We start from the raw sequence: 10,143 nt of genomic DNA on the forward strand, positions 1-10,143 counted from the left end.
CTCCTCCTCCTCCTCGCGATTTTGTCAACAGACACAGAGCACTGAATCCGGGCATTAATTAGCTCTGCATCAACGTAATCTTTTCTTTTAAGCTAAAACTTGCTGTACATTTGTAATCATGACGAAAAATTTTCTCTTCCACGGTGATGTTTATCCAATGAACACTCTTCTAGGCACGTGCTTTTAATGGGCTCCACACTTTCTGATGATCCTTTGGCGCCTTGTCTCAGTTTTTCTGTTCATCACGTTGTAGACTTTTTTAGGTTGCGTTTTGGACAAGCAGCTTATTTTACTATTTATTTTATTATTTATTTTATTTTTGATAATATTTTTAAATTTTATTATATTTTTTATATTATTTAATTACGAGTTTCATTCTATTATTTCAATTAATTTTGACTTTTATTTATAGTATTTTTTATAAAAATAATTTCAATTTTTGCTAAAATAATTCCTAGATTATAAATTATTCTACCATTTTTAGGCTATAACTTCAATGTATTAGTGGTTACTACCACTTTGATCTATTGTTTTTTCTTCGTCAATCACACTATGAATGTGTTTGGATCCAGCGTCCACGTCCAGCCTTCTTCTTCTTCTTCTTTTTTCTTTTTTTTTTTCTTTTTTTTTCAGCGTGTCTGTCACTGTTCATTGGCCATGAACAGTGATTTTAGGCCAATGAACAGTAATTTTTTGTATGAACAGTATTTTTTACATATTTAAAAATTATTTTACTACAGTGTTTTCAGTTTTCAGTTTTCAATCTTCAGCAATAAATTCTATCCAAACACATTCTATGTCACATTTTAGTTGAGAAGTTGTAAAAGAAATTTTGATTCTAGACTTTTTCTCTAAGTAAATCATTTGGCATTTGTCTTTTCTTTTTTTTTTGACTTTTTGCACAACACTTTAATTATTATTATTTACCCAAACTTACGACAAGGTGAAATGAGATAGGAAGAGTTACACATTATTATTATTATTATTGTAAGGACGAGGAAATGAACTCAAGCCCACTAAGAGCAATGGACAATAGCCCACTAAGCCCAAAATAATGTATTTGTAAGAAAATAGGTCGGTCCAAGGAACAACTCTACAAGAAAAGTGAACCATAGTTAATAGGACTCAAGGCAGTAAGATTGAAGACACAGATTAATAAAAATAATGCTTCTCAATCAAGTTCGAGGATGAGATGTTCTTATATTTAACTCAAGTTTATGTGAATACACTATACTCTCCTTTTGTTTTTCTATTTTTTGGATTACATGCCCCATTTTTCATAGTGATCACTTCTTTATATAATCTTGCTCCCCTTCATCCTAGCCTTCCACCTGTACGTTTAGTAGAAAATCTCTTACATATTTGTCGCATCAAAACGTCATGGAAGATTTGTAGGTAGCTATGAATTGAATTGTCATTGTTCAAGTATCATTTCTCCATAAATGCAGCTAGTGTATTTGGTGCAGTGTATTTAATGTGGTGGTAGTAGCCTTCTTCCCAGATATTTCATTTTTCAGGGTTGACTGAGTTTTATGCTGCTACTTTCCTTAAAGCTTATCCTTCCATAATGGTTACCTACTTGAAGCCCTCCCAAGGTGGACCAGTTCCTCGAAAATCAAAGATGACGCATTATTCTTTTCCTTTATCCTTGGCCCATTGATCCAGGCCTAACAATCCTGTTGACCATCCTCGGGCTTCTGCTGGTCCTTAAGCATGGCCGATAGCCCAACACGCTTACTTAAATCTCCATCCCCGCAATTATTATCATTTACCCAAATTTGCAACACGGTGAAATAAGATTTTTTTTTTTTTTTGGTTGAAGAAACAACCACATGTACATAAGAATAAGAGAAAGAGAATGAAATTCTAACATAAAAACACACTACAAACCTCACTGGAAAAATCATCAAGGCATAGCGAAATAAGATGATATCTTCTTCAAATCTCATTATTACACTTTTTTTTTATATAATAATAAATTTTTTGGTTACTGATGACAAATTCATATACTCATATATAATAATAACTATATTACGTTCATTAATAACTCTCATCATCATATTACTTTATGAATATCAATATCCAAAAAAAGTTGGAATAAATTGATTATTCTATATAAAATAATATTTATTTAAGCTACTATCAACTTGTTTCAATTTAAATGACTAAGATTAAAATAATTGTATGATGAAATTATCCTATCAAATATAGAAGATCAATTTCCCTTGACAAAAGATGCTCAAAAAATAGGGGTTTAATACAAATCCGTTGTCCTAATTTTTGTATGTTTATTTTATATTGCATCAATTACAATTCACTGTGTTTATTTTAACCTTTTTTTATTATAAAAATAACCAATAAAATTGAATAAATTCAAATAAATGTCATATTGTGATGAGTGGAGTAGTATAAGAGGAACACAAAAAATAAGATAAAAGATTTGTATTCGTAGGGTCCTATTCTCACATAAGATTAATTAGAAGTGCCAATACACGTGCATGGATTTTTACAATGACCAAAATCATTGTAATGTTTAAGTATAATACTATTTCTCAATATTTTTATAAAAAAAAAATTTAATACTACGAATATAGTATTATAAAAAAAGTAATACTACGTAATACCAAATTATTATAAAACAATAGTTGATCCTTGGATGTTGAATAATAAAACAAAAGTTGATCCTTGGATGTTGAATAGTAAAACAATAGTTGATCCTTGCATGTTAAATATATGTGTATATATAAGAAACAGAGTAGTCTCAAATAGCCCAATACAATAAATTTGTAGAAAGTAGGTTAGAAAACTAGGTCCTAATGAGATTAGATAATGATCATAGTGAGCCAAAATGACAATAGAATAAAGATAAAATGATTTTATCTAAAGAACATCGTCGGACACAATCCAAGGAGGTATATTCTTATATCTGATTCTTTTGAGACTAATTACAAGTGTTGTTCTTGACTCTACAGTGTTTTTCTCTCTCTCTTTTTCTCCAATCCCCCTCCCTTAAGGTCCTCCCCTTCCTTTATACTACCTTTCCCCTGTTATCTCTATACCCTCCACGTGTAGATCAGATTGCTGGTGTTGGTCCTTTTCCTATCAGCACATTCTTGAAATTTTTAGGAGTAGCTGTAAGGCTGAAAACCATTGTTCAGGTATCACTTCCTCATTAATGCGGCTAGAGAGTTAGCTACAGAGCATTCAATGCGGTGGTAACAGCTTTCTCTTTGATATTCCATAGCTCCCTTTTGTCTTGTACTCTCATGATATATATCCTTACCAATAGAATCTCCTAGAACGTTGCTCCTAAATGGTCATTCGTACATTTTGACATCTGCTTCGCTCAGCCAAGGAGACATCTCTCCTCGGACCCCCCTCTCGGATCATCATAGTTAGACCCCTTTCTTTGTTCATCAATGTCAACTTCCATAACAGTGTTTACTTGTCCTTGGGCATTCAATGCAATGACAACAGCTTTCTTTTTGATATTTCGTAGCTCCCTTTTGTCCTGTGTTCTCATGATATATATCCTTATTAATAGAATCTCTTGGAACGTTGCTCCTAGATGGCCATTCATACCTTCTAACCTCTGCTTCGCTCAGCCATAGAGGCATCTCCCCTCAGACCCCCCCTCTCGGATCATCATAACTAGACCCCTTTCTTTGTTCATCAATGTTGACTTTCGTGACAATATTCACTTGTCCTTGGGCAACTAGGCGTCCTCGGACTAGGCCTCTGGCCCAATATATACTATTAGGATAATCCTCCCTACAATAGCCTCTCGAAATCCTTCTCTTTAGCTCTTCGTGAAGAAAGGGGGATTTCGATATTACCCTAAGTACCCCGCTTTTATCATACATCACTCTTGTCTGCATAGGTACCCTTTTTAACTGCCCAACGCATGTTCCTAACGCTTTAGCACCCGAGATGCACCTTCATTAAATTTCTACAATTTCATATTCCCCACGTTCTACGGTGTGATGCAAATCCAATGGCCAAGGATTTTCTTAGAACTAGAGCAGGAATTTTCCCGCTTATCTCTCTCCCTAATACAAATATTGCTTAAACCCTTCATTCCCTTCATTTTTGCACTCATAAAGATTAAGAGCTAGTCCGAGAAGAGTTTCTTTCTACACATAAGTCTTTTCATCCCTTTCTACTTACTTTTCTTTCTACTTTTCTTTATACAATACCCTTTTCTCCTCGGCAACCTTAATTCCCCTTCATCATTCTAGTACCTTCAACCTTCTTTCGCACTTGGGTAGATTTGCTTGTTTGGCAGACTTTGTGGAGAATATAGAGAGCTTTAAAGCTCAATATCGAATCTCACCAAAAGTCTCCATTAGGTATTGCAAGCAAGGGGATTGGCATGCTCAAAGACAAGAGCAGTGGTAATCCAATGATTGCCTTTATAGAAGGAGGGATGAGAATCCTTATGGGTACGGTCACTTGGGATTACCTTAGGGCTCATAGATTAGCTCCCTCCCAATGTTCCTCAAACATGTTTAGAATTTTAGGTAGCGTAGATGCCCTTAATGAGAAAATGGGCTTAGGTCTTACCCATCACGATGCCAATTAGGTCTATAACCTCCACCACTTAACAGGGGATACTACCTAAAAACTAGGTACCACGAGTTTAAACTCATTTCTTGCCTCCCTGAATCCAACAAAGACATGAACAAAGACTTTTTAATTATCTCTGGGGAGTGGCACGATGGCCTCCTCTGTTCGACGAAAGAGGGGAAACCAGGTGGGGCCGTAGGTCTAGGTTATTGCCTCTAAATTGTCTTTTATTTTTCTTTGCCATACTCTGTATCCATCTTTCCTTGTCTGTGCTGTTCTATTATTGACAATTTTTGTTTTCTTAATGGTTTCGCAAATAAGCACGCCGCCGAATCGAACCTACGCCTTGTCAACAAGTAAAGTCTAGACATAATATTTCAAGCCGAGGTGTTTGTCCACACAGACGGTCAACTACGAGTACTGCACTTGATCCTTGGCTACACTCTGCTCTCATTCACCTTTTAAGCACCAAAAAACGTGACAAAAGTGAAGGATGAGACCACAAGGTGTACTGAAGGATGCCCCTAATCAACATCGTCGTGCCTAGTTTTCTCAACCAGGTTTGAGACCACAAGGTGTACTGAAGATAGAACCACTCTTTCACTACAAGGCTGAGGATGAAGCGACCCATTCACAGCCAACCACTTCAAAGGAAGAAAGAGAAGAAGAAAAAGAAACAGAAGTAGTTGAAGTGACTAACTTCGAGGACGAGTTTGCCATCTTCGACCAACCTCAATCTCTAGGGCCTCAGATCCATGACCCTTGCCACCTTTCTTTCACCTAAGTAAGCAGCGTCCAAGAAGACACAACCATTCTTATGGCAATGGGGATACAGCGTAAACCCAGGGGCAACTTGATGGAGATGATGGAGTCCCAGGTTGGGGGCAAGGCACTCGAGATAGTCGGTCAAGCTGAACACCCCCTCTCCCTTACTTCTCATAATCCTCAGCAAGAACTTGCTGATAAAAAGAGAAAAAGGGAACAAAAGGGGAAGGAGATGGTAGAAGAAAATCGGGCCCCTTCAATGAAGGATAAGCACCAAAGAGAGGCCAAGGTAGCCAAGACTACCTAGACAAGGTCTCTGAGTGGGGCACCTGGTGACAGAGGACACAATCTCTGCACCAGGGTTCCAAATTGGAATCCTCCCCTGGTGTCAGATGAGTCCCCTCTCCCTGCTAACTCCTCAATCAGGGACCGTCAGCATGGAAAGGCCGAGTATGTGGCAAATGCTGTAGAGCAAGCTTTGCTTCTACCCAAGGATATGGCAGACCGACGGACCCTCAAGAAACACAAAGTGTTTCTAAGTTTGAAGAAAGACCTGGCTCTGGTAAGTCATTCAAGCTAAACCTGTTTATTTATTTACTCACTTTTGCTCATTTTTGTAATTGTTACTTATATATATATATATTTTTTTTTTTTACTTTTGCCTTTACTTACTTTCTAAGTTTCCTTTGTAAGCTGTCCAAGCCACTTTCAGAGCCAAGGAGTTGTGGATTATTCCCACCGACAAATGAAGGAGGAAGAGGGCAGGCGAGTCGCTGCTGTTGAGGCTTTCAACATGGCCGAGAAGAGGGTGAAAGAGCTGAACTCCCAACTCATTGAGGCCGATAAGGAGAAGAAAAGCATCGAGGCAACACTTGAGGGGGTGGAGTGACAAGCCGAGACTCAGCACAAGCAACTCCGCCAAACTGAGGGTGATCTTGCTGTTGCTAAGGAGCAAATCAAGTTATTAAAGAAAAAGTTGGAGGAAGCTGAGAAAGCCAAGGATTAGGTTGAACAAGACGGCTACAATGTGGGGGTAGCTGAGATCGAGGAGGCCTTCAGGTCTGAGGTTACAGGGGTATGTAGAGTATTCTACCTCCAGGTGTGGAACGAGACCCTCAACCAGGCAGGGGTTGAGGCCTCCTCGACACTTAGGAGGGCAAAAAACGTATACTACCCCCTGCAATCTAGGCGTCAGACTTCTTAGCCTCTCAAGATGATACAACCCCTAACATTGCAAGCCCCCTTGAAAAGGTTCTGACAAAGGACCCTCCTCCTCCTCCCAGCGCACTTGACAAGGAGCAAGAAGCCTCTGGGGAAGCCCCCTTTGAGATGACAAAGCCCTCAGATGCACCCAAGGACTCTTCCAAGGGATGGGTGGTTTCTTAGGCCATGAATTGACTCTGGCAAACCCTTCCCATTCCTACCGAGACCCCCAAGGACAAGCTTGTAACAAAGATGAAACTATGGGTTGTCTTTGGCCTCTTTTTGTTTTTAAACTATTTGTTTTTTTTATTTCTTAAATTTGTAATGCAGTTTGATCTTTTATGAGCAAATTGCCCTTTTCTAAGACACATATCAATGAAAATTATAAGTTTTTCTTTCATAATTGTGATACTTGTGTTTTTCCTTGCATAGTTTCTGTTTTATTTAACACTTAACTAGCATGACAATGAGATATAACTCCATTTGGTTATCTACATAAGTGGTAGTATAGTTATCACACCTTCCTGATTAACAACAGAATAGGTTAAACCTACTAAGTCCACAACATCATTAAAGCATACCTTTAACTTCAAAAACTATATACAATAACAGAGCATTCATCTACATCAGTCTCAATAAGCATAAAGCCCTTGGGGAGACAATCAAGTATTGAACAAATTGCAGATATATTTGATATGCTAACAAATGCTTTAAGTCATGCTCATGAACGTCCATTTGTTCTAGTCATTATTATGGATATATTTGCTATTCAGCATGGATAGTTTCATTTGGGACTTAAGTAAATAATAAAAAGTATTAATTTACCTAAAGCAGGTGGTCCGAGGAGCCATGCATAACTAAGATTCTGTTTAACACTTATAGAAACGATAGAAAATATCAAATTACTTAAGGCATGTGATCCGAGGACCTAAGTATAACCAAGGTTCTGTTTGATACTTAAATAAAATAGCATGAAGTATTAATTTATCCAAAGTAGATGGTCCGAGGAGCCAAGCCCAACTAAGGTTCTGTTTAATACTTAGAAAAATGATAGAAAGTATCAATTTATCCAAGGCATATGGTTCGAGGAGCCAGACATAACCAAGGTCCTATTTGATATTTGCGTAAAATGATATGAAGTATTAATTTACCTAAAGTAGGTGATCCGAGGAACCAGGCATAACTAGGGTTCTGTTTAACACTTAGAAAAATGATAGAAAATATCAATTTACCCAAGGCATGTGGTCTGATGAGCTAGACATAACCAAGGTTCTATTTGATACTTAAGTAAAATAATATGAAGTATTAATTTACCCAAAGTAGATTGTCCGAAGAACCAAATATAATTAAGGTTCTGTTTAACACTAGAAAAATTATAGAAAATATCAATTTACTTAAGGCATGTGGTTTGAGGAGCCAAGCATAATCAAGGTTCTGTTTGATACTTACTTAAAATGATATAAGGTTTGATACTTAAGTAAAATGATATGAAGTTTGATACTTAAGTAAATAAGGAATGTAACGCATAATGCAGTAGATGATATATGACAAAAAAGAATTTCATTAATAATAATACTTTCGCAGATTATTTACATTCTAGGGGCGTGGTACAACATTTTCAACTAAATCTTCAAGATAATATGCCCAAAGAGCCTAATAAAATGAATTTGTAGAAAGTGGGTTAAAAAACTAGGTCCTAATGAGATTAGATAATGATCATAGTGAACCAAAATGACAAAAGAATAAAGATGAACTAATTTTATCTAAAGAAAATCGTCATCGGACACAATTTGAGGAGGTAAATTCTTTTGATACTGATTACAAGTGTTGTTCTTGACTCTACAATGTTTTTCTCTTTCGTTTTCTCTGATCCCCTTCCCTCAGGGTCCTCCCCTTCCTTTATACTACCTTCCCCTTGTTATATATACCCTCCACATGTAGATCAGATTGTTGATGTTGATCCTTGTCCCATTAGCATATTTCTGAAGTCTTTAGGAGTAGCTGTAAGGCTGAAAACCATTGTTCATGTATCACTTCCTCATTAATGTGGCCAGAGAGATAGCCACAGAATATTCAATGCTGTGGCAACAGCTTTCTCTTAGATATATCGTAGCTCCTTTTTGTCCTGTGCTCTCATAATATATATCCTTATCAATAGAAACTCTTGGAACGTTGCTCCTAGATTGCCATCCATACCTTCTAACCTCTACTTCGCTCACTCGAGGAGACATCTCTACTCGGACCCCCCTCTCAGATTATTATAGCTAGACCCCTTTTTTTGTTCATCAATGCCGACTTCCGTGATAATGTTTACCCGTCCTTGGGCAACTAGGTGTTCTCGGACCGAGCCCCCAGCCCAATATATATTTAAGTCATATGCCATTTACGATATATTACACTACTCTATATTTTTTTTATTAGATGCAAATTTTGAAAATCCATGTTATATTAGATTTTTTTTTTTATGTTTTATACACTTGCAAAATTTTAAGATTATCTCAGGTCAATAAATAGATCATCGATCAAATATTTAAATTTCAAGTTTTTTTTTATGCAAAATTGTTCATAAAATATTACCTTAACTAGTAAATAACATCCAATTGACACAAAATGCAATAAGCACGCTGAGAACATAAAAAACTTATAATCTGACAATGATATTTTTAAAATATTAATTCAATAAAAATTTATTAGATAGCGTAATTTATCATTTTCTTCTTCTTCTTTTGGGGGGGGGGGGTGGGGTGGGGTTTGTAAATTTGTAAAGAACAAGAGTCTTCCAAAAAAACTAAATAAAAATCTAGGTGGACCTACATGGGGATACACATGCGTACATACACTTAAAAATATCATCTAAAAAAAGTGAAGATTTAAAAAGACTTAGAAAATTTGTAATTTAAGGAACAAGTGTCTCAAAATTACTATTCATTAAAATCAATTAAAGGATAGTTATACCTAAAAATAAAGAGACATTGAAAAAGTTATTTGAGAAAATGAAATTAAAAAAATGGAGAGTATCTTTTAAAACTTATAGTTTTAGGCCTTTAGCTACATATATTTCATTTAAACCTTAAACAGTCAAAATGTTTAATTTAAATCTCAAAATCTGAAATACATTGTATTTAAAAGCACTATCATTTAAACATTTTGTCACAAATTCTGATAACCCATATTATTTTTTAAAGAAATCTTTTAAACCCTATTAAGGTTAAATAAAATATGACCAACTGATTTACATAAAACGTATTTCAGATTTTGAGATTTAAATGAAACATTTTGATAGTTGAAGGTTAAAATGAAATCTACCAAAAACCCTAAAATTTAAAGTATGAAATCTATATAAATATTACCTAAAACTTACCTAAGAAAAAATGGTTGTATGTGAGAATTTTTTTCTTTCATGTCAACAATTTTTCTTTTACATCATTAGGGCAAAAATTAGAGAAAATTATATTTATCCTAATATAAATAAAAAGACTATAAAATAAAATATCGTATTCTCCATGTAACATATCATAAAATGCCTCTCTCTTTTTTTTGGCTAAGAATAAAATAACTCTTTGTAACTGATAGACCAAGATTGTATTGACTCCTTATGATAAATTAATA

The sequence above is a fragment of the Castanea sativa genome, chromosome 7 (assembly GCF_040712315.1).
Source record: "Castanea sativa cultivar Marrone di Chiusa Pesio chromosome 7, ASM4071231v1".
Lineage (NCBI taxonomy): Eukaryota > Viridiplantae > Streptophyta > Magnoliopsida > Fagales > Fagaceae > Castanea > Castanea sativa.